Below are 22,984 nucleotides of genomic sequence, written 5' to 3' on the forward strand. Positions count from 1 at the left end.
ATGCGTCTAAAATCCAATTAATGGAAATAATGTTAATGCTGCTCACCCCCGGCGCCGCTTTTCCAAAATAACAAATTTATAAAAAATCTATAAAAACATGTCACCCATATCTTTAGCAAAAAACAAGAATTCGGGCTTACAATGATTCACAGCCGCAAAAATCCACCGCATTGTTATTGACTCATCAAATGACTATCATGGACAAGCTAACAACAGTTGAGAACACAGCGAACTAAACTCCTCCCGCAATTCTTTGCTAGGAAACAGGCCATTGTTCTCTATATGCATGCGAGGACTTTCCCGTCACAAGGCAGGAGCACGGCCGTCACAAGCGTTAACACTCCAGCTCTTTTGTTGAGCCTGAGAAAATTTTGTCGTTTCAATTCGTGCATAAGCTCCGGCTTATTCAAGCCCACCTGCAGTGACTTCGGCGATGCAGAAGAGCGCAAATTCTCGAGAAGAATTTCGCAACAATTGGAATGGACGAGTAGGAGGAAAGCACTTGCGTCTATTTCACGGAACCTCGTATAGCGATTAGCTTTTCATAAACGCAAATTTAATGCGTCGTGTGATGAAGTTTTAGATCAGAGGCATAAATATTGACTGAGAGTTTCAGAGAAACTCTTTCACTTCAGTTCATCATATCGCTTCTTAATCAAACGAAATAATGTCATGAAGATAGAATTTTCATAATGGCTAATCGGTAACATCTATCACACTTCACAAGTCGTTTCAAAGGAGTGCAAGCCACTATTCGAAATTTAGTCCGAGCAATTCTCCGCGATTCGAAAGATTTAGAATACCCAAAACATTTTCCGCCAATATTCTATGACAAATCTCAACAAGATTCGTATCGATTTGAATTATTCAAGTGGGTCAAAAGTGAATGAACGCAGAAGAACAACCTTAACCGCGTGGTAGAATGGCCATATTTCATTGATGCAAGTTGGTCGCTGCGCGAACATTTTTACCATAATCGTGACACTCATTACCCTGCGCAACAAAGACCTGTGCACAGACCTGTCAGTCGACACTGTCATTTCACGGTATGCAATAAAATTGGGGAATGAACCATCGGGCTGATACAGTCGAAGACATCCTTGACCTGTCGATACTAAGAGGCTCTGAAAGTGTAGGTGCTTTCTCGAGTTATGATGCTGAATATGAATCCAGCAACAGTGATTTAGACGTGGGATTGCATAAAATCTACTTCTACGTGACCTAATGAAGGAGAACTTGGCTATGAACTTTCGTTACAACAGTTTTGTTCCATTTCAGTGTGTCTTGGCCTACCGAGAGTTAATATTAGGTAGCCAAATTGTTTGCATGAAAATGTGTTCATCGGTACATTAATATGTCTCCGTACATCAAATCAAAGTTAATCATCCACTATTAATCTATGCGTATGCTATCATAACGTGCACATATCAATCATACAGCTAGAAGATTGATAGATCAATCTCCCAACATAGAAGTTGGGAGAGTTCTTAGTTCAACGAACGCTATGGCACTCACGGTGAAAAGGCACCAGAGATTAAAAAAATCATTTTCCTTCATTAAGTCGGCACGAGCTCACGTTAAGCTTACCAAATCATTAATGATGCCTCTTTCTAATCGCTCAGAACAGAATTAATATCCGGCTCAAGGCTTTAGAGAAAGTAAAAATGAAAACCTTTAAATAAATTTCTTGCGAAATTCTTATAGTGTGGCGATGAGTCTTAGGCAGCGAGCATGGAGAGCTGAAATATAGCAGTGATCGTTCAACTCTTTCTCGGCCTCTCCATTACAACTTCAAAAGGCCTTTGAAGACCATCAAGAGACACTTGCCAATAGATCACAGCCAGGAGAGTGATGCATCATTTTCTCGGTGCTCACAAGTTAGGCCTATGGACCAGCACGGAGCAAGAGGGCCTCATGTGGCGAGCCGGACATCGACGGCTCATGATGGAAGCATGCACAGAGATGTTCATATAAAGAATATCATAGGAGCCTTCATCACGTCTTATTGAAGACCAAGAGTGACGTAGTGGAATGTTATAAAGCTAACAGGAGGAAAAGCGTGGTGATACTGATGCCATAGCCGTATAATTTTCATGCTACGATCGAGTTTATCCAGCAAGACGATGGTCAAAAGAAACGTAACTAGGTGTATATATACATCATAAGAAGAATATAGGGTGGTAAGAACTGTACATATATTCTCACTACGAGTGCTGAATATCAGAACTTGGCGCCGGAGTTCTCAGCGTGTTCGCAGAGGATCTAATCGCAGCGCTAGATAATATTTTCCTAAGAACAGAAAATTTTCCACACCACTTGAACATTGATAAGAATAAACAAAACCCACGAGAAAATGTAAAATCAAATAAATGTATGTAAATGCTCATATTGATACATGGTTACATGCACAAAAATTCAAAATGCTCCAATAAAATCAAAATCGTAAACAGGATGCATGAACATAGAAAAATTAAGCCAGAGATTTGCACATCATATTTTATGCTGAAGTCAATGTGATCATTACTCGCGCATACTTTCATTAGGAGTACGTCGCACAACATATGGCGTGACAACTATGACGTTGAGTTCAGAACAATCTGTGGAAAATCCCAAGCCGTTCGAGTAAATACTATTAAACGATGAAAGTAAAGTTTGTCACGTCTCCCATAAACATCTAATCACGGAAGCCCGATGATCCGTCATTAAAAGTTCGCTGTTTTCTTGGCGAAGTATAAAGAATGTGCAAGTCAGACGACGTCCGACAATACGCCTAATCGAAACCATGTCAACAGGCCGTTCCATCCACGGACACGGTCATCAATCTTCATTGATTTAAACCTGTTGATGACAGAACGAGGAAGAAGTTGGTGACGCTGTCATCTTCGTCCAAAAGATAAAGTGAGACAAGCAGACCTCGGTCGCGGGGCCCAGACTGGTCAAGAAATGTATACTCATTTTGAGGAAGGAAATTTTTAGCGAGGATCTCATGACGAAGGTGATGCCGTGCATCACCTCTGCAAAAGTAAAGCAAGTTCATCCAAAGTACATGTACATGTAGATGCGTTTTTATTGCTGTATTATTATTTGTTGTTTATTATTTTATTACAAAGAACTTTTTATCGCAGTGCATAGGTGCGATATGCAGTGTACACAATTTTTGTAACACTTATAGCGTGTTGACTAAAAAAACTGGGCTTGCTAGCAAACCGAATTATTAAAATTTAAATCGGTTTCTTTCTGAATTTTAATAAAGCCGAAGATTAAACCGTTTCAGTTCAAATTAAATTTTGATGTACGCAAACAAAATTTTTAACTTCACCTGAGAATTATTGCACCTGGTCCTTGCAATTGGCCAACTGCAATGAGATTAACAAATGATGACAAATGAGACCAAGATCAAATCATGTTTCAAAAAAGATAACAATTGATTACCTGAAGGATGTTCTTCAGACACGCATGCAATTAAATGTGTATTCCTTAATTAAAACCATGCATGAACCTAATCAATTGGAGGAGTATAAATTTTTTCCGATACTGAAGATCATTACCTTATAAGTTTTGAGCTCCTTCAAGAAGCAAATTAAGTTCTTTTGAGGCATGCTTATGTGCGTGGACACCTTGCTCGCACCAGAAGAAAATTCTAAAGACATTTCAAAAACAAATTGTTAGGGTCTCAAAAATTCCCGTGGGTTTATATCTATGTTCAAAGGTTGGTTCCCGCAATCTGCTAGGGCGACCTAACATCCAAATCAACGCAAACGCTGGATGTGTGCTGATTTGCTGCTTTAAGTCCATCCTTCCTGCCGTCCTGGGTTTTTGCCCTGGGAAGAGGCCCGCCATTGCACGGCAGTACCGTGCAGACATTTCTCACCGCCGAACGCTCTTCGTTGGTGTGGGACGAACGCACACCGACAAATGGTAGCAATGTGAATCTCACTTCACCGCAGCCAGAAAAAAAAAAGAAAAATTCGAAAATAGAGTAGAGTCAACGCAGGTAAAGTGATCGATTTTCAGGTAGAAATTCCGAATGGGTCTATACGAGAACTCGCTAATGTTAACTTTAATGAAATATTCTATACGATGTATGTCCTCATGAGTACAACGAGACTCGAAGTGCAGGTTAATTATTTTCAATGTATGAATAAAACTCGACGTAATAGAGCTGGAGCGGGTAAAATACGGCCCTTGGTTGCACGAGTACATATCGTATGTATGAACACCTGGCTATTTGATGTAAATTTAATAGTTGGTTCGATTTTTTCCATTTCAAATTTTCACGATATTTTCCCTTTTTAACAGGAGCTAAATAATAGTTAAGCTGCAAACTATGTCATTTATCATGCTCAACTATGTTTATATCACGAGTAGGTAGAGATTTTCATAGTTATAAATTGCTGAAATACCAAGGTATTGAAATATACCAAGTATTTGTATAAGCAGCTTTCTGATAGCAATCATGCAAGCCTCCATTGTGGCCTTTAAAACAAAAGGTGCAGCAATTAGAAGCGTTATTTCGAAAAATATAAATATTTTCTAAGATCATCGATACCTAAAAAAGAAAATGAAAAAGGTCAAAAACGTTAATTACAAACAGTAACCGACAATTTTACGGTATATTCTCTAGAGGATTCTGAAAACATGACGACAAAATAGACCACTGAGTGAAAAACGTGTAAGCCAGATAGCAGTTGAACTTTTCCCCGCGCAATACGTGAAGTTCTTACCGAGCTTCAAGACAAAACAAATGACACAAGACTGCGTACTAAACTCAAAGATCTCGACCAAGAAGCGCATTGGAAACTCTCGAAGTTGACAAAAACAAGCGAGGATCCTCAGTCATCTTATACAGCAACAACTCTTATAACACCAAAATTCTAAGTAAACCGGTCATTGTCTATTGTATTGTAATGTCAAGAAATATAAAAAAATTTGCTTTCTAATATTGTTGTTAGCCGAACTCAAATCCGTTGAACAATGTCTAATTTTTCTCGGGTTCTTCTTCTACGACCTCGCTACTTGGCGAGTATTTTAGGGGCTTAAATGGTCGCTCAATCACGCATCTTTTATGAAGATAAAAAGATATTTGTGATATTCTGGAAAAGCATGCTGCGATTTTTGTACAATCTAAAGAGGAATCAGGAATTACTCGAATCCATTACATATCCTAACCTGTAATTGTCGAGCTGGCCAAACAACGGATAACGTCAGCGTCAAACTTCGTTTTTTTTCACAGTTTTATGCAGTTAATTTAATGTTTGATTGCTCCCAATTTGTTTCTTTATCAAAAGCTGAGGGAGGGATCAAAGATCCTGATACTCGTTAAAAATTTACGTTCGCAACTTCATAGAAATTCGCATCCGTTGCAATAAAAATTAGGGAATAACGCATTTCAGCTATGATTGTTAACTCGCTGACATATATAGTATATTTAATAGCCGAATTGCAGAATTGTCAGTGCTGGAATTGTGATGCCAATTGTTTATAGTGTTGTTATGGTTGGAGATGCCATTCCTGTAACTTGAGGAAATCTCACAAATAAAGAAAAGGAATTGCGCACATGTTGTCAAAAAACGGACATTGAACTTACCGGTTGTTCGAAGCAACCACCATAGTGGATAATTGTAGCAACACGTAGGATAAAATGAATCCCCAGCTACGCCGTCTAGTCAATGAAACCCGCTACATCGCTCGATTGTTCATAGAGAATCTTGGTATGAAAGGGTTTTATCCAACTTAGTTTACAAGTAATGATGTTTTTAAAATGCGATTATGCTGATTTTGTTACGATGAAATGGAATAATCTAGAGGACGAAGGGAACAAATTAAAAAATTTAAAACTCCAATGATGCAATGAATAATGAAACTAGTAGATATTTTATAATTTCCATAAATAATTAATGGAAATAAATAAAATATGTGACAAGTCTCCGGAAACTTTGTGAATTAACATGTACGACTTAACGGGTATGAATGAAAGGGGACTTTGTAAAGCCTAATGTAAATCAAGACGTGAACGCGGGCGTGTTGGTTGCTGAAATGATGAAGGCTGAATGAAATGAACGCTTAACAGGAGTATCGAGCTGCACGCTACTTGGTCTCAGCTCTTGCATGACTAATTTAATATCTGATCGAGTCTGTGTGGGCGCCTAACGAGACTCCATGACCTAATAAATTCATCAAAACAAACTCAAAATATACGAGCACAGAACCGCAGGCTGCAACAGAGCACAGTCGCTACAATACAGCACAACAGATAATTTTGTGTTGATAGCAAGCTGCAAATATACAGCGGTGATAACGGGAACAGTTTTATTCGTATTTTTTAGAAGAAAGTGTGTGAATACACATTATTGCACGGAATTCAGACATGCACATATGTATATAGTAAATCACGTCATGATGGAAGTAACTATAAAAACATCCAATTCTTCGACAATTGACGATAGTTTTGAGTCACTCAGGAAAATGCTTGCCATTCGGAATAGAATTTCGGCGTAAAATTGAAATATTCGTTCGGCTAATTATGAGACAAGCTAAACTTGACCATGCCGCAGAAATCAGGTCCAAGGAAAATTCAGGAGAGATTATTTATCGCGGAATTAAACTGCACATAAAAGCTATAAAGCTTTAAATTCAAGGATTGGCAGGGACGCTAGAAACAAACCACGGCGCCGAGAATATATAAGCTCGAGGAGACAAAAATAATATTGAAAGTAAGTTCACATGACAAGATTGCATGCATGATAATGTTAAGAATTGCAACCTCTTCCCACGCACAGGGAAGCTACTCCTCCGCAAGTGCACAATTGCAATAACACTTCCTAATGATGCTTTTCCGCTCAAACGCGACAAGAAAGACGTTCAACTTTGCCGCAAATAGCATACCTTCAAGGTGGGAATGATGATAGCACAGCTACAACAAGCGATACTAGAACAATGATGGGCAATTGCAGGAAATAACTACCATTAATTTCAATTCTTAATGTATTCAAGGATTTTTTGTCTGGGGATCATTTTTTCCTTGGATATAAATCTTTCACTATAAAGAACAAACAGTATTAGTAATTGGAGTGGAATGAGAAATAATCTCGTACACTAAGTCATTGGTGATTGATTAGTAAATGAGGAGATTACCACTCGATTGAGCTTAAACTAAAGTTAAAAGCCTTTTCTCAGCATCTACCAAATGTTGACAATACAGGCAGTCAAGTAGGTTTAGCCCAGCCACAATGGCTCCTGTGAGATCAGTTTCTAGTTCAAGAGCATTACGACCGCAAAGTTCAAGATTAGACTTCGGTAGTCGGTTTTCGAAGGTCAAACAGAGGCAGGCAGGCGTTCTCCTGGTAATCCCTGCAGAGCAATTACAGCTTGATTGTTCCCACACTCAGAGTGAGACGACATGCCTTGCGTACAGCAGGACAACAGCCGCTCTAGATGCTCACTCTAATAGCCAGTAGTTCGCTCTAACAATCGTCTCAGCTTGACGAGCCTCGCAACCGCATCTTGCAATTACCACAGCGTGCACGGCAACTGAGTGCTACCACGAGACAGTCATTAAGACCGAATTTTATAAGGTTTCGTACATGCATGACAGCTATCAAACGAAGGATCCATTTTCTGCCCTTATAGAATTGGTTTGTATTCCAAACCAACTACGTATTTAAATTAGACGATGCTGTTCACATTGCTGTTTCTACGAATTGTCTCTTTCCTAGATTTAGACATAACCGGTGGCACATAACTTACATACTTCGAGGTGTGTTCAAGACGAGAGTATAATAGATTCCCAGTGTGCGTACTGGACTTGAAGAACGTGTTTTAAATTTCATTTGACGTGATAGAAACAAATAAATGAATGTGAGACGAAAATATAAGTCAATTATTTGACGGAATGAGACGTGGAGACGAAGAAAAAAAATATTTCGTTGACGATGAGGCAACGCTTACCAGCAAGACAACCCTGTCTCCTATCGCCGTCTGTTTTTCCAACTCAGCTGCAATGAGCCATGCAGTCAGGCTCCACCCAAGGCGCGCCCTAACTCAAAACCAACCTCAGGCCTAATCCACACACTAACCTACAGTCTACCTTAATTCTCATAAATACGCGAGAAAACGAGTCTGTCTTGGTTACACACGAGTCACATATCGCGAGAATTTAACGAGGCTCATGAACAAAAAGTGATAGGTTGGCCATACCAACTCATTTTTTTAATTTCAAGAAAACGGAACCGAAATCAAAATCTATTGGCGCACGTACAAAATACAACATGCCAGTAAGGCAATGATAAAAGTGGAATCGCAAAATATAGAAAAGATTGATTGTCAATGGTGAATATTTATTGAATGGTAGCTAAGGTTTTCATTTCAAGGATAAATGGTGGGACAGATTAACGTTAAGCAGATATTATAGAAGTCGCACAATGCATCAACATTAAAGTGTATAACGTTGCTTGACGGTATGTATTTAAGGTAGACATTTTTAACACGGATTTTCAACAATTGTCTATAAAATATTTAGCACTTTTAATCTCACTTGCTTGCGGAGTTCCTCTGACCTTAGTTTGGCGATCGAGTTAAAGCTCCGCACTTTGCTCCTCGGCGCTGATGAGCCTATTCAGAGGCGTACCTCACGCTCAGCGGACAAGTTATTGGATTAGGCATCATACTTTTTACTGAGGATCACGCAATTGTTTGCCGATTTTATTTCTGGTATGTAGGCGGCTTCGGACGCAGCTTGCTGGTCAGGCTGGCGAAGGGTTAGTCGCTCCGGATTCATCCTTGCACGCACGACTCGACAGCGCCCCGGGCCCATGAAACGGCCGGCCATCACAAACCCTGGGAACCTTACTGCCGGGTGAGATCTCGAATATTTTCGCTCTATCCCTTAGAAAATTTACCGTCTAATTTATATTCTGGATGAAACCTACAAAAACATTTCAAGTTGGGGTTTCAGTTTCAGTGCATTAGTTCATTCTTAAGTGTTGGGCAGGTTTCTGTGAAAAAAAAAAAAATTTGGACCTTTTTTCGAGAAGTCAAGTTACACAATGTCAGCGCCACCACATGCAATCTTAAACAAATTCCAACAAGGCATGCTCACCTTAAAAAGAATTCTCTAGCTTGACAACCAAATGATGTTGTAAGGCTCGACAACAAAAATACCTCTAATGAAAATCGACGTAACAACTAGGTGCTTAGATTGGCACGCAGGAAAATGGCGGAAATTTGAGTCATTTCGTTCCCCAACAATCGCGAAAAAAATGACTCTGTCTAATGCCGACGACTCGAAGCACCCCGCACCTCCTGGTCGTTAACATTTACAACACGAAAGACTGCTCTGCGCGCTATAAAACTAGCCAGGAACACTGCACATACGTTTGTACTCAATGCCACAAACTGTTACATTTCATTCTTTTGGCTTTCATTCATATCAATTACAATGCACACCACATCAATCATTTCTTTTTAGTCTCCATATTTTGTTTTTTTTTTCACAGAAAATGAATAAACGTCTGATTTTGGATGTGTATACGGATTTGTATTTGTTTAAACGAAAACGATCAAAGGGAGTGGAAACCCTTTCAGGAATTTGCGCACCATTAAAAAATCAACAGTGCAATTCCGAGACCTCCGTATTATTTAATCACTCTAGCAAGTAAGAACATGAGCGAGCAAATGGAGCATTAACAGCACTGCGTGCTAAATGAAAGTCATGTCATTGGAGCTGCTATATATATGTCGTCATGTAGCAATACAATACCTCTCAAAGAATATTCCACTTGGACAGCACCTGGCGGCGATCAATAATTCGTTCATGTCACTGGATGGTAGTCCACTCGGGGCCGACACAATTTCGCCCAAACTCGAAACAGTGGCACGCAAGTTTGCAGCGACCTGTACGCCGAATGTGAGTGACCCGGCACGGCGACTGCGAGGCCAAGATTACGAATGTTATTGCACAGAATCATTCAGCGCGCATATACTCGTATACGCACGGTAAGCACCTACTCCACCCTCATTTTGACGGCACCTGGTTAATGATAGCTTTTCCGACAGAAGGGGAACGAAGCTTCATATCTTCAAGGTAGTGCACCACCAGAAGTCTGGGCGTATGACCTTATCTTGTAATAAAGTGCACTTTTCTATGCTAAATAAAATGCCGGAAGAAGCGAGTGTGTCTCGACATCATAACGGCTGTGAATTAAACCACTTATCCATCAAACAATCCGTCTGTGATACCACGCTGAACGGCGCGTTATGGAGTCATTAACTGTACATTGTACCACGGAAATAATTTTAAACCGTTAAAAGTTCTTATATGGATTACAAGATGACAGTAACTAAGCTGATGTAACCGCAACTACGATTTCCTTCTGATTCAAGTGGGGTGTCATGCATGGCAAACTTCACGCGTGGATGGGTGCAAATTGCTCATGCGTCTTAAACATGCAAGATCTCACCTCCTAAGTGTAATAGTTCTCGTAAATTGCCAACTCGTGAGTAGGCAAAAACGCTAGTCGAGCATCCCAACCGCTTTCTGGCCTTTCCAACCTCATCAGTGCGGGCTCGAAAAAAAAAAGCATCACAAAATTGGGTTAACGCGTCTCACAGGAAAATATTTCTCAATAAAAGTAACAATACGTCGCGAAAGGCTTGAAAATCCCCTTATTTTTCCATGTTACAACTAAACATCCCTAAATCTTTTTCTCTTTTTAAAAGTTTAAATCAAACGAATTTGGTCTTCCTATGATCCTATCAGGGAAGGGAGATGCGGAAAGCTTGTTGGACATTGTATCTTTCATTAAAACTTACTTCGTGAGAGCTTGGTAGTGTTAATAAGAAATATCATTGGCTAGAGTTGCATCATCGCATTTATAAAGTGTTCAAACTTAGGCCACTTGATTCTTGGAATATTTCGTTTCAAAACCGTAACAAATTTTACCCAAACTATAATATGCCGATAATACATGTTTTATTACGCACTTAGACAATAAATACAACACTAAAGCAAGTAGAATTGATTCAACAAACCGGACACATTTGATAAGTGCGAAAAATAACGATACATTGAAAGTTGAAAAAAATTCAGCGCCAACCGTTAATTCTGACAAAATGACCCCAGCGATCATTAATCTCTACATATATAGAAGCTATACAGAACATAAGGGGGACGCACAGACTGAATAGCACGAGTCAAAGCAATAAAAAAGTGGCCATGATGCCAAGATAACCTGGAAGTTGAATAATGCACGCCTTCCGGTGCTTAGCATTCCCCGCTGTCGTCGTGAGGGCGGGGTTATCAAAATGAAGGAGCATGTCTGGACGAGGATACATCACTGGGTAATATCGAAATTGTACCTCAACTTTTTTTCTACACACTTTAAAAGTAAAATTTCAGCTTCATGCTTTCACAATACGTATCATGTTACAGGTTTTGTTTCGCATAAACACGCGAAATTTGCATGGGTTAGTGTAGTTTGTTTAGATCTCTCGCCCAGAGAGGAATGCGTACCACAGGTCGGGGCCCACTGCTTTGGGAGATAATCGCTCCGACGAGTTTTCTTCGTTGCTAGACGAGCAAAGGTTATGGCGGGCAATCGATCCACGAATCGTAAAATCAAATACCAGCAATATCTTTACTTTCATTTTTATAGGGAACTGAGTAATATTCGTTTTCTTTTCATGAAACTTTTCTTTTCAGGATTTATTAGCAATTGAATCGAGTCTTAAGTTACCGGCATATAAATGAACATCAGTTATGCTGGAAACTATTATCGAAGTAAGCAAAGAAGTCACACTATCAGCTTGAGCGAAATAGAAGCAGTTATCAAAATAATTCACTATAATGAACATGAAAAGGAAATTTAAAAATACTCCATGTTAAACTGTTAAGCTTAACTGAACACAAAAATTTTTTCACATAAATAATGTTGAGAACGTGAGCAATTTCAAAAGTTTAATTAAATCTAGAGGAAGGTATACAAAACTGATCTCTTCATTCGGAATTGACCGCAGAGAGAACAAATAGAAACAACTCGCTAAAAAATACTACAGACAGGCAAAAATTCAACTAGATAAACAGCTGCATTGAAGGAAGAACTTAGGATAGAACACTCGCTCACCACGAACGCAAGGCTTTCTTCCAAAGAGAAAAATAATTAGAACCTACAAGAACTGCAGTCAGCGAGCAGTGACGGCAGAAAAAAGATCTGAAATGGGATAGGCCTTTCAATTACGGTAGATAATGGCGAGCACCAATTATAAGGCCGAGGCTCAACGAGCATTTCGTTTTCGAGAAAGAAAACTTCCACGCTGCCTATAATTCTCACGGGACGTTGATGTGTAGATCCTGAACCGCAATACCTTAATTCTTTTAACGGAAAGATCCGCAAAAGAAAGCTTAAAGTCAACTGGCTCACGAATTAACTATTCAGAAACGAAGAACGGAGGTATAATTAGTAAATTTTCAATTCAACATAAAAAATTTTTAACCCCCCACGACAGCAGATTCAGTCGAGTGCGCTCTTTCTCGACCGTCTTTATTTTTTTAATGATTTTGGGTCTAGTAAAATTAGTCGCAAGGGAATTCAATATCGGACACTACATTCACGTCGGGAAGTTTTTGCAAGAAACATACTGATATGCATACCTACATTAAAATGAGAGGTATCCATCAATTACATTACACAGTGGTACACATCAATTAATATCCCTCCTGACTGCATCATTTGAAGCAGTTTCACAATTAATTTGGTAACATATACCATATAGGTAACAAGCCGTTTTCAGCAACAGATATCGGCGTTGCAGCCTTTCTGTAAAAGCCTCTAAAGCAAAAGTGGCCGAATTGGTCAACATCGACAATTAGGGATCGAAAATGAATTAATATCAACAATATTTTTCAATATTTGACAAACACGTTTTTGGTACAAAATTTATTTGAAGTTTGGTCCATTATTAATCAATCTGCAACGTGGAAACGGAAAATACCCACATAAATATGATATAAAATTAATATAATGAACAATTGCTTACAATACAATAATTGCAGTTGAGCCATTTTTTCCTATTTTTATGTGTATGTAAAAGGGGGCGAAGTAATTAAATTACCATATCCTAAGGGAGGCTCGTAGGGTACAAATGTTAGGCGACACTTGCACTAGAACGATAGTTTGCAGTCACTCAGTGCCACTTAACTTATAGTTGCACAAGTACGTAGTAATAATTTTGTTGATAACTACAGCAAGACCACACGCGAAAATTTTCCTTACAATTCAATCACATAATAAAAACCGTACGAGAGGAGGTTAGCTAGCTTAGGGAACGGCTCAGGTCAAGGAACCGGGTGACAAGAAGATTATTAGCTTTGGATGCAGTCGATGCAAATTTGCGCGTCGAGGAGAGCATTAGCGAGAAAAACTGCATATGATACATCGCCGTAGCTCAGCTCTTCCAGCGCCAAGAGCAGTACGGACAATATCGAGCTGAATTTGGCGCTGAATTTGGACTCGTACATGCTAAATTTGCGGAACAAATTTCAATTGGGGTAACGCATGAAAATTATACATCTTAGTAATGATTAACCAAAAAAGATATATAATAATAAAGAAAAATGTGGGAAATGAGCGAACCTCTTAATCAAGAAACATTTCGTTCGCTAAACCCCAGGGGGCAGTACATAACAAAATAATGTGGAACTAACAAACGACTTGATCAAGCTGCAATAGAATTCAAATTTCTGCGAAACAAATTTGCAAGTCTCAGAAAATATCATAAATATGCACAAGGCACTAAAACTCGAGTGATTAGGTTGTTCCAGCAACTACAGCTGTGGCAATCAGAATTATCACACGAGTGAGTACCGAAGTTTGCTAACTAATCATTAAAAAGCTAATGCAGATGAGTGTATACAAACAAAGCTTGAACATGCGCCTAGCAAACAGAATATAAGCAAGTAGTCGCAACTGCTAAATTTTATTGGGGAATATAAATTCCTCCCCATAGCAATGCCACTGTCGAAAACGAGTGCAAAGTAGAAGCCAGCCAGTAGCGTATATTTAAGCATGCAAGTGTGAGGTCTGGACGTGTGCGTGACGTGGCACATTCGAGTGGACAACCGCAAAGTCTCGCATTGGTCGATGCGAGTTCAGAGGACGGTCGCACAGCACCAAGATTGCGGGTGGCCTTCGGGGACAATCCACAATAGATGAGCAAAAAAATGAACACTTGATTCGATCGAGATATATTTACCGACTGCGTCTAGAGAGGAGTCAATCCCATTTTACTGATTGCGATCGAACAATTGTCGAATGGTGGTGGCTTCTAGGCCAGGGTAGCGGAAGTTAGACGTATGGCAGCAACAACGTATTACTTATAGAATGGCCTTTCGAAACGAGCGGACGTTTGCGTTGCAAAAGGTAAGAGTCTTAACTTCCGTTGCGCAAACAATAAAAATCTGCGAGAATTGACGCTTTTCCGCAAGGTAGCAGGCTAGAAAAAAATAGCAATATTGTGTCGATACAGATACCTTAAAATAACGGATGTCTGTTATGTATTTACAAAAATTAAAATTTTACAATAATTAATTCATTGTAAATTTTATAACGTAGCTGTTTCTTACAAATACATACGTCTTAAAATAAAAAATAATACCGCGTGCAAGCGTAAACGTTACAAAAATCGACCCAACCCCGGGGAAAATGCGCGAAAAAAGTTGGATGGATGCAGATGAATTTTTTGTATCCCGCGTATAATAAACATCGAACCATTTACTTTAGTAATATCAAATGAAAACCATTCACGTGTTAGCATGTCTCAGAAGCTCTTTAAGTAAACGGAATTTAAAGGATAACCAATAGCAAAAACGTCTGCTATTGGAAATGATTTCAGACGACTGTGGCTTGAGCAATGCAGGTACATTTCGGGAAATGCAAGTGCTTGGTGAGCGAAAACTTCAACAAAGTCCCGTAAGATCGGCGAAGGCTTCTACGGTAGCCAGAAAACGGCACTGAGGGCCTGGGGCTACCATTATACCAAAGGCTGCGGATATTTTTCCCTTCATATCGTCAGTTGTTGGCGCACGAGGCTTGTGTCCGCAACGAACGCACCGAGTTTACAAAAATAAGTTAAGGAAATAAACGAGCATTCATGGCTTTGAGGTGCGTAAACATTTTTCCAACAACAAATTTCGATCGCACAGAATAAACGCAAAACAATAGCACAACATTAACTTAGTTCAAACGGATAGCAAATAAATCAACTAACACTCATGGGGATAAAAGCTCTAAGCTCTTAAAGACAACCCATTCTTTTTCGATGGCAAAGATAAAAGGAACAATAAAAAAATGTGGGAATTGCATGAACCAAACTCTGATCTAATCGCAAAAGAATCCTAAGAACTCGCCAGATGAGGTACAGAACAATAGGGTCCGGGAGCGCGTCTAAATGTAGTACATCTCAGATTATGGGAGGCTGGGGCACACGATTGGTCCGGATCTTTATACTGCGACCCCAAAAATAACAACTGGTTTCGACTAACGAGATGTGACAAATAATCATAACGTGAATCTAGTTTTACCGAAGTTACTTCGGTTGTCAAAGTTGAAGTTTGTATCTGTTTTAGGTTTTAATATCCCACAAAACTGAGCAATCGAAGTTCGTCTCAAATGAGGTGAAGGCCACCAATCCTTGGTACAAATTAATTCAAGGAAAATATCCCAACTGATTAAGATTCGATGGCAAAGTAACAAAGGAGGCAATTTCAACAGCTGAATTCTAAACTCCGTGCATCTATGGATACCATTCTTTGTCGTCTCACATTCGCCGCCGCTGCTCTATACGAAGTCTTAATGAAGCGTCGAGTGTTGTAGGCCGAGGCGGGTTCAGTTACAGACACCTTTTGGAGACAAGCAAACCGTCATCGAGAAAAAGAAGCGCCATTGCTGGCATTTTAGAAATTCTTTGTCGTGCCCAACACTCCTTGGACACGACGGAGAAGCAATCAGCCGTGACCCGATGGACAGCCTCGCAAGACCATCAATTGAACTCACAATACACGGGAAAAAATTAAAATAGGCAATGGGCAGAATAATTATTTACGAAAAGGTATTTGTAGAAATGACATGGGTTAGATTGCGTACGAATGAAGACCAATGTTAGATAGGGTTAGATTGCACACGATTGCACACATCTCTTGGGTCTGATTGCACACGAATGAAGACCAATGTCACATAAGGCTTTAAACTAACATAACATTATACTTCATACTATTTGACGACAAAACAAAGCATTGTTTTAGGCAAGGAATTCTAAAAATCAACATACTTTTAAAACTTATCAATCATAAACCCATAACACACTCGATTAATGTTCCACAACATAACGTCAGCTTCACAGACCAGGGATGGTTAAGACTAAATGAAGCAGCACACGCACTGCATGATATTTTAAGCAGCAGCTTTTAGAGAGAAATGAGCTAGGAGTTTGAAGTTGTGGAAATTATGCTTCTCTAATTATGCTGAAGTCGAGCAAAACATCCGGCGCCGCTTGAGAGCCGCGACCGCGGCAACTCAAGAAGAAAGGCTGGAGGGGATGACGCTTGGCTGCTATAGAGCATCCTCTGGGATTGAAATTGTATTTCAATAGCGAGGAAAGTGTGGTGTGAAATTAGTCTAGCACTATTAGACTGACTGGAATCCGAGTAGAAACTTACATTTCGGGAAATATTTCAACTAAATCCTTGAAACTTAGAATCGCAAGCGGGGATGCAAATGCAAGATTTTGTCTACGCGATGAATGGGATACAATAAAAAATAAATAATCGGCGTTCAGCCAAAGACTTGAATGGTAATCAGCCGATAGATTAGTTTTATCGAAAAAATCTGAAAAGTAATTCGATTGTGCAATGACAGGGATGCCGTGTAAAAAGTGTAGTTAAGTTAATAATCGCTGCGCGTAAACACTTATATTAACAGATAAATGTCATACAATTTATTTTTCACAAGCTAGCAGTCAATACGCAAGTAGGTATGCAAGTAAAATGTACAATTTAAATGAGTTTCAGCGCAATGTTCCAGATTTAACAACAATAACAACCTAGAAAGAAATTTTAAAGTTGGCTCCCGCGTAAGCAAAACGAGCGACTTGACTGGACTAGAGGGAGGATCACAAGTACAATGAGTTATTTCAGTGCTGCTATACACAAAATGTGCCGATAAGCGTTTCTCAATACTTCATAATAACCATATTGAAGCAAAAATAATCTGCAATTGGAGCATCAGTTTTGTGAAATAAATTGTACCCAACGCAACACTGACTTTAGAATATGGAGATGAGATGCAATTCGAACCTAATTGGCTTTATTCAGGCCAAAAAAAATAAATATATGTTTTAAAGCCCAAAAGTGGGAAGCTCTACGATATAATGACTAAACAAGGATATGATAAAGTGTGACATGAAAGCGAAGATAAAACTAAATAAAAATATAATGTACACCAACAGTACGGACAGGCTCTCTTCAATAAGCGCGATTATTTCTCATTTTATAACACTGAAATGCTTTGCTATATGGCATTATCGGCATTTCTCCGCAGTGTGGAGAATCATGAATCGTACCTAAAAAAAGAGCGGTCACAATGATGGTCTTTATGACGGCGTAAAGTCGTCTAAATCTTTGCCTCAGGGCTGCGCTCGATCCCACAGTTCTTCAGTCGAGTTAAAACTTCAGTGTGGAAATTAAGGGAAATCTATAACTTTAATTCGATGTTCCAGCCGTAATGATGGAAGTATACTTGGTCAATAGAAGAACCCAAATATAATCCGCATATGAATTCGGATCACAATAAAATAATCGTGTGCGTTATGCTACATGGCAAAGCACTGATCGATCAACAATTGTAATGTATTACCTCTCAACTTCAATGTGTGTATATTTTGTATCTTCCTGTATTGGTCTAGCCAAATCTAGTACCTATCTTACCAAGTAACGAACATTCCAGGAGAAGGGATAAAGGCCCAGCGGACGATCGAGTTACAAACTTGCGTGGGTTTCTGGCTGGGAAGCGTGAAAGCTACAACCTACTGAGCTCTTCATATCAGATGAAGCAGCGCACGTTTTGCAAACAGCCAATAGAAAGCATAAGGCCTCGTGCTAATTCGCCCTTGTTGGAATCAGAGCGAAAAATGAACGCAAGAGGCTTTCGAAGCTTTCAACAGCGCTCTCTGCCTAGCAAGACTCAAGCAAAAATATGCCTTTAGGTCAACATAGTGAAGTCGACATCCTTCATTTTCTTCCTTTGAAGTCACTGCTCGACAAGAAATTACCCTAAACAAACAAAGTCCTGTATTTGGTGAACGGTGCGCCGAGCGCCGCGTTCGAACGAGCTTTGTTTGTTGGCTGCAGGTAGGGTGGCCTCAGAACGTCGAGCGCTCGATCGGTGAGCCAAATCGAAGAAAAATTCTTACAACAATAAATGCACCTATTCAGATTTGTTCCTTACACGAGTAACTATCATTTGACACTAAATTACAAGTCCGCCACCTAATACAATTCATGTACAGAACTGTTAATAATAAGGCACCTCAAGCAAGAAAAATCCGAATTTGGTGTAAAAAGCTGGGTACTCTTACATCATAATTTTGTTGGGGGCGCAGAAACAAATTTAAATCAGAAATTAAAAGGCAGATGCACACCGGCACTCAAGCGTAGAAGAATCCACATCACAATAATCTGAATTTAATACCAGAAATTATGTTTTCTAATTCTTATATGCTCTTATTAAGACTGGCCAACAAGAGCAGTAATAGCATATACTCGATAAAATCCAGGCATCCTGCACGGGAGCTGTTCACAACCCGACAAAATTTTCCAACATTCCAGAAGACGACACCCCACCCTAGCTTTGACACCAGCGTCGTTCAGCCCGACACAAAAGACGGATCTCGTCAATCCGGTGAGAGACCGCAAGGTTTCGCCATCGTCGTCCTACACGGCACACTTGCAGTACAAAGTACTAGACACGCCTATATTAACCGCTAAAACACCGATTTTATACAGTTTGCTTATGGAAACCTCGGTAACAGTTGTCAAAACAAAGAAGTAAAAAAAATCGAAAAAAACGCAGGTACAAAAAGCTGTTTAGCCTAAACAGGCAATAGTGTAAACAATAAATTCCTCTTTATTAGTAAAAGGCAGCAATCAAGGGCGGAGTAAATACTTACTATAACCAACATAGCTAACTACCGTATGGAGCAGCGGTTGATTACGGGACGAAAATATAGTAACACAACGAACACAATAATTCCATTTGAAGCAAACACGTAGTGAAAATGAACTTTATGTTCATATTTCTGCGAATCATTTTCAAATAAAATCAAGAGAAAATTTGAATATTTATTTCCGTTGTTTCGAATATAGGTGTGACGATTCAAGTAAAACAGTAAACCCAGGGAAATGTAACAGTAAGAAAACTTTAGAATAAGGTACAAACTATATTAGTGCACAGACAGCCCGCCACAAAAGACGGATCTCGTCAATCCGGTGAGAGACCGCAAGGTTTCGCCATCGTCGTCCTACACGGCACACTTGCAGTACAAAGTACCGTACTAGACACGCCTTTATTAACCGCTAAAACACCCATTTTAAAGATATTGCTTATGGAACCCTGGGTAACAGTTATCAATACAAAGAATTCAAAAAGTCGGAAATTAACGCAGTTACAAAAAGCTGTGTAGCCTAAACAGGCAATACTGAAAAAAATAAATTTATCTTTATTAGTAAAATGCAGCAATAAAAGGCGAAGTAACTACATATATAACCAACAAAGCTGACTACCGTGTGGAGCAGCGGCTGATTACAGGACGAAAATATAGTACAACGAACAAAATAATAATAACAAACAAATAATAATCAAATCTATTTAATTTGATTACAGTAATTTGGATTACTCGCGAGCGGTAGGTGTTCCGGAAACCGAGTTTCACACAACATAGATCAGAGCTAACGACCAAATCGCAAGGTTGCAGAAACTCGATCCGCTGCATCGCGGAAGCGTCATAGAATTTCAAACGTAATCAATTGCACACAAGGACACGAAATTTTTTTCAAGTAATTCTGACATCATCGGACAATCGAATGAGTGTTTTTTTTAATCCAATACGGCAGAGAGCAAAAAAATACCGATACACCGATAATTGAGAAGAACAATGAGAGCGACATGAGAATCAATATAAATAATTACCCAGGATCTATATACTTACACGACATGTATAATTTACGAAGAACGACCCTAAACCGAAAGTAATTAGCAGCAAGTGTTCGTGTAAAGGAGTAAACACAAAGATCAGCATAAATATATAAACCGATGTGGAAGCACGCAGCCTCGACGAGCAAACTGTGGTAATGCAGAATGATCTTTTACGAAGTTGTCAGGTGGAAAGCAACGAAGAATTTCTCAGCACTTACAACTCGGGCTTCAAACCTCCACCTACTTGGACGAGACATTATTCGCATGCATCGTGCGAAACGCTAAGAAATCGATCGTATTCTTTAAGGCTGAAAAGGGTTTTCAACTCGACACCGAGAAGCGATTTACATCCCAACAGAATCAGGTAGACATAAGAAATAAAATAAGTAACACGGCCATTCATTCAACCCGATGTAGAAAATCACGTAAATAAAATTAATAGTAGTTTACATAATCTATTAAACTACGCAAATAAAAAACATCATTTAGACGGGGTACGAAATAACGAACTACACGCCTGACCGTCTCTCAATGCGGAGAAATTTCAGGCAATAAACCAGCCCCAATTCTCTCATTAATAAACCAGCCCCAAAATGTTACAAAAATCAAATTGTATATACCCATAACGTGACATGTGAAACTACTTGAATGTGCTCCTACAAACTGGAAACCTCAATGGAACAAGCTGAAAATTGACACGGAAAATAATAACAACCGTATACGTTAAGGGATTTGCAGTGCCTTTCTTCCTAACAAGGACAGACATGATCAGTAGCAGCATGCAAAATCTGAAAGCGTTATATGCAAATGCGTTGGGCTAGGGCAATCTTGTGGTGTTCATGCTCACCATCGGAGGCCTGATGAGACCAGACGCACTAACAAAACCGGTACTGAGAGCCGCGTTCCATTCCGGTGGCCTACCGTTGGAAAGCCTCTAAAATTTCTGTTTCGCGGCGGCGTGCCACATCACGAAAGTCAACATCAGGCACCGAGTTTGCTTCTGCTCCCTCATACAGAAAAACACGAAGATAGGCAAGCAAACTGATGCATTCAGTGTTAGTGAAGAAGAAAGACAGAAGCGCAATAAAGGAAACAGGAGAGGATCCGGGAATAAATAAAAGGGGATCTGGGATCAAAAAAGGAAACAATAAACTACATTAAAACGAAGTATTTAAGGGGATCTGGATCTGCAGCTAAGGTTTATTGGTAATCATGCAAATCATGTTTAAGAAGTAATAATGAAAAGCGTATAGAGAAACTTATGCCACCATTTGCCTACCTCAATCGTCCTCAACACTATTCGTATGTGAAAGGCTAGTAACTCAAGCTACCGCCATTAGACCAAAGGTTAACAATGGCAAAGCATTGAGAAGGATATGGGATCTTCTGGTCACAGGAATAAATTAATTGAATGTAAATAAATGCAATACTAAATCATTTATGAAACAGACGGTGCCAACATCACGTACGCTAACGTTCAAAGCAATTGAACCAATTATTTAAAGTTTAAATAATTCCACCGTGTGAGCTTTGAACGAAACAGTAAGTGTTAACAATTTCACTGCACAAACGGCAACGTAAAAATCAGATAACAAGCTCTGCTAGGCGATTTGAAATTCGGGAAACAGAAGTAAAAAACAAGCTCCAGACCAAATGGCTATGATTTCACAAAAGATAAATTTAGCTGCACATTAAGTAAGCATTGTAAATATTTTTAACAAGAATTGGCAACTAAACACGCAAATAATAAAAAACGGTACAAAAACGGTACGCCACACCTCCCTAGGTGGATACGCGAATCGAAACTTGCATTTTCGCAGGTCACTTTTACTGATTTCTAAATTATCTAAGCGGTTACAGCAATACATTTACAGAGGTAATAAATGAATAAACGTAACGTCAATCGTAACGTCCGCTCGTGTTAGAAAGGGAACAAGAACACGTTCTCGCAGTAACAAAAACTAGTCTCGCTGTAAGGTACATGCAAGCGCTTAGAAGGTAGACTGTTTTCACCACCAACCGCTGCAGCACCTATCCCTCCCTCTGGATCGTCCATCGCACCGAACGACGCGAGTTCCTATTAAGTAATCCACCGGTAAATAAATTATTTAAAATCGACCATCCAAACGAATTGAACTTTGAAAAGGCAGTGAAAGAGTTTCGTCGTGAAAACACGTGAAAATCACATTTATTAGATACCAAGCAAATTATCACACAGATTCCTGTAGATATCAACAGCAATGCATTCAAAGAGCTAAATAAGTGTACAGACGTACAGCGTCAATCTTGGACTGCATGAAGACGTTCAAGGTTAGAATGAGCTCTCTGCATCGAGAAAATCCGTTCAAGCGAAAATGCGAGATGTTTCATGATCCGAGACATAGGTATACATGGGGATTTTTCCATCACAGTTAATCAGATAATACGATTTTATTCAACATAAATTAGAAAGTTTACATGAATTATTTTAACGCGAGAATACAAACAACACCGAATGAAATGTCATAAAATTATACATAAAATATTCAAGTCTAATGCCATAAATTATAATATAAAATATTCAAGATAAGCGTCGCACCAAGTAAATCGTAGAGACAAAAAATAGCCAACCAATTTCAAGAATGTATCACAGGGAAATAACCAAAACTTTAAGAACATTGACTGTCGCACATTCTCGTTCAACACGCACGAGTGCGAGCGTTCAACCGTGGGTTGGTGTTCCTCCAAGTTGCGTCGAAATAATT

General features: G+C 39.3%; 1 protein-coding gene across 4 annotated transcripts in view; it reads right to left on the reverse strand.

The window, feature by feature from the left end:
* Positions 1-22,984, reverse strand: part of LOC108666958 (protein Shroom2) — a 240,489-nt gene that overhangs the window by 101,720 nt on the left and 115,785 nt on the right. The gene's annotated exons all lie outside the window — the stretch shown is intronic.

Source organism: Hyalella azteca, unplaced genomic scaffold (assembly GCF_000764305.2).
Source record: "Hyalella azteca isolate HAZT.00-mixed unplaced genomic scaffold, Hazt_2.0.2 contig17983, whole genome shotgun sequence".
In the NCBI taxonomy this organism is placed as follows: Eukaryota; Metazoa; Arthropoda; class Malacostraca; order Amphipoda; family Hyalellidae; genus Hyalella; species Hyalella azteca.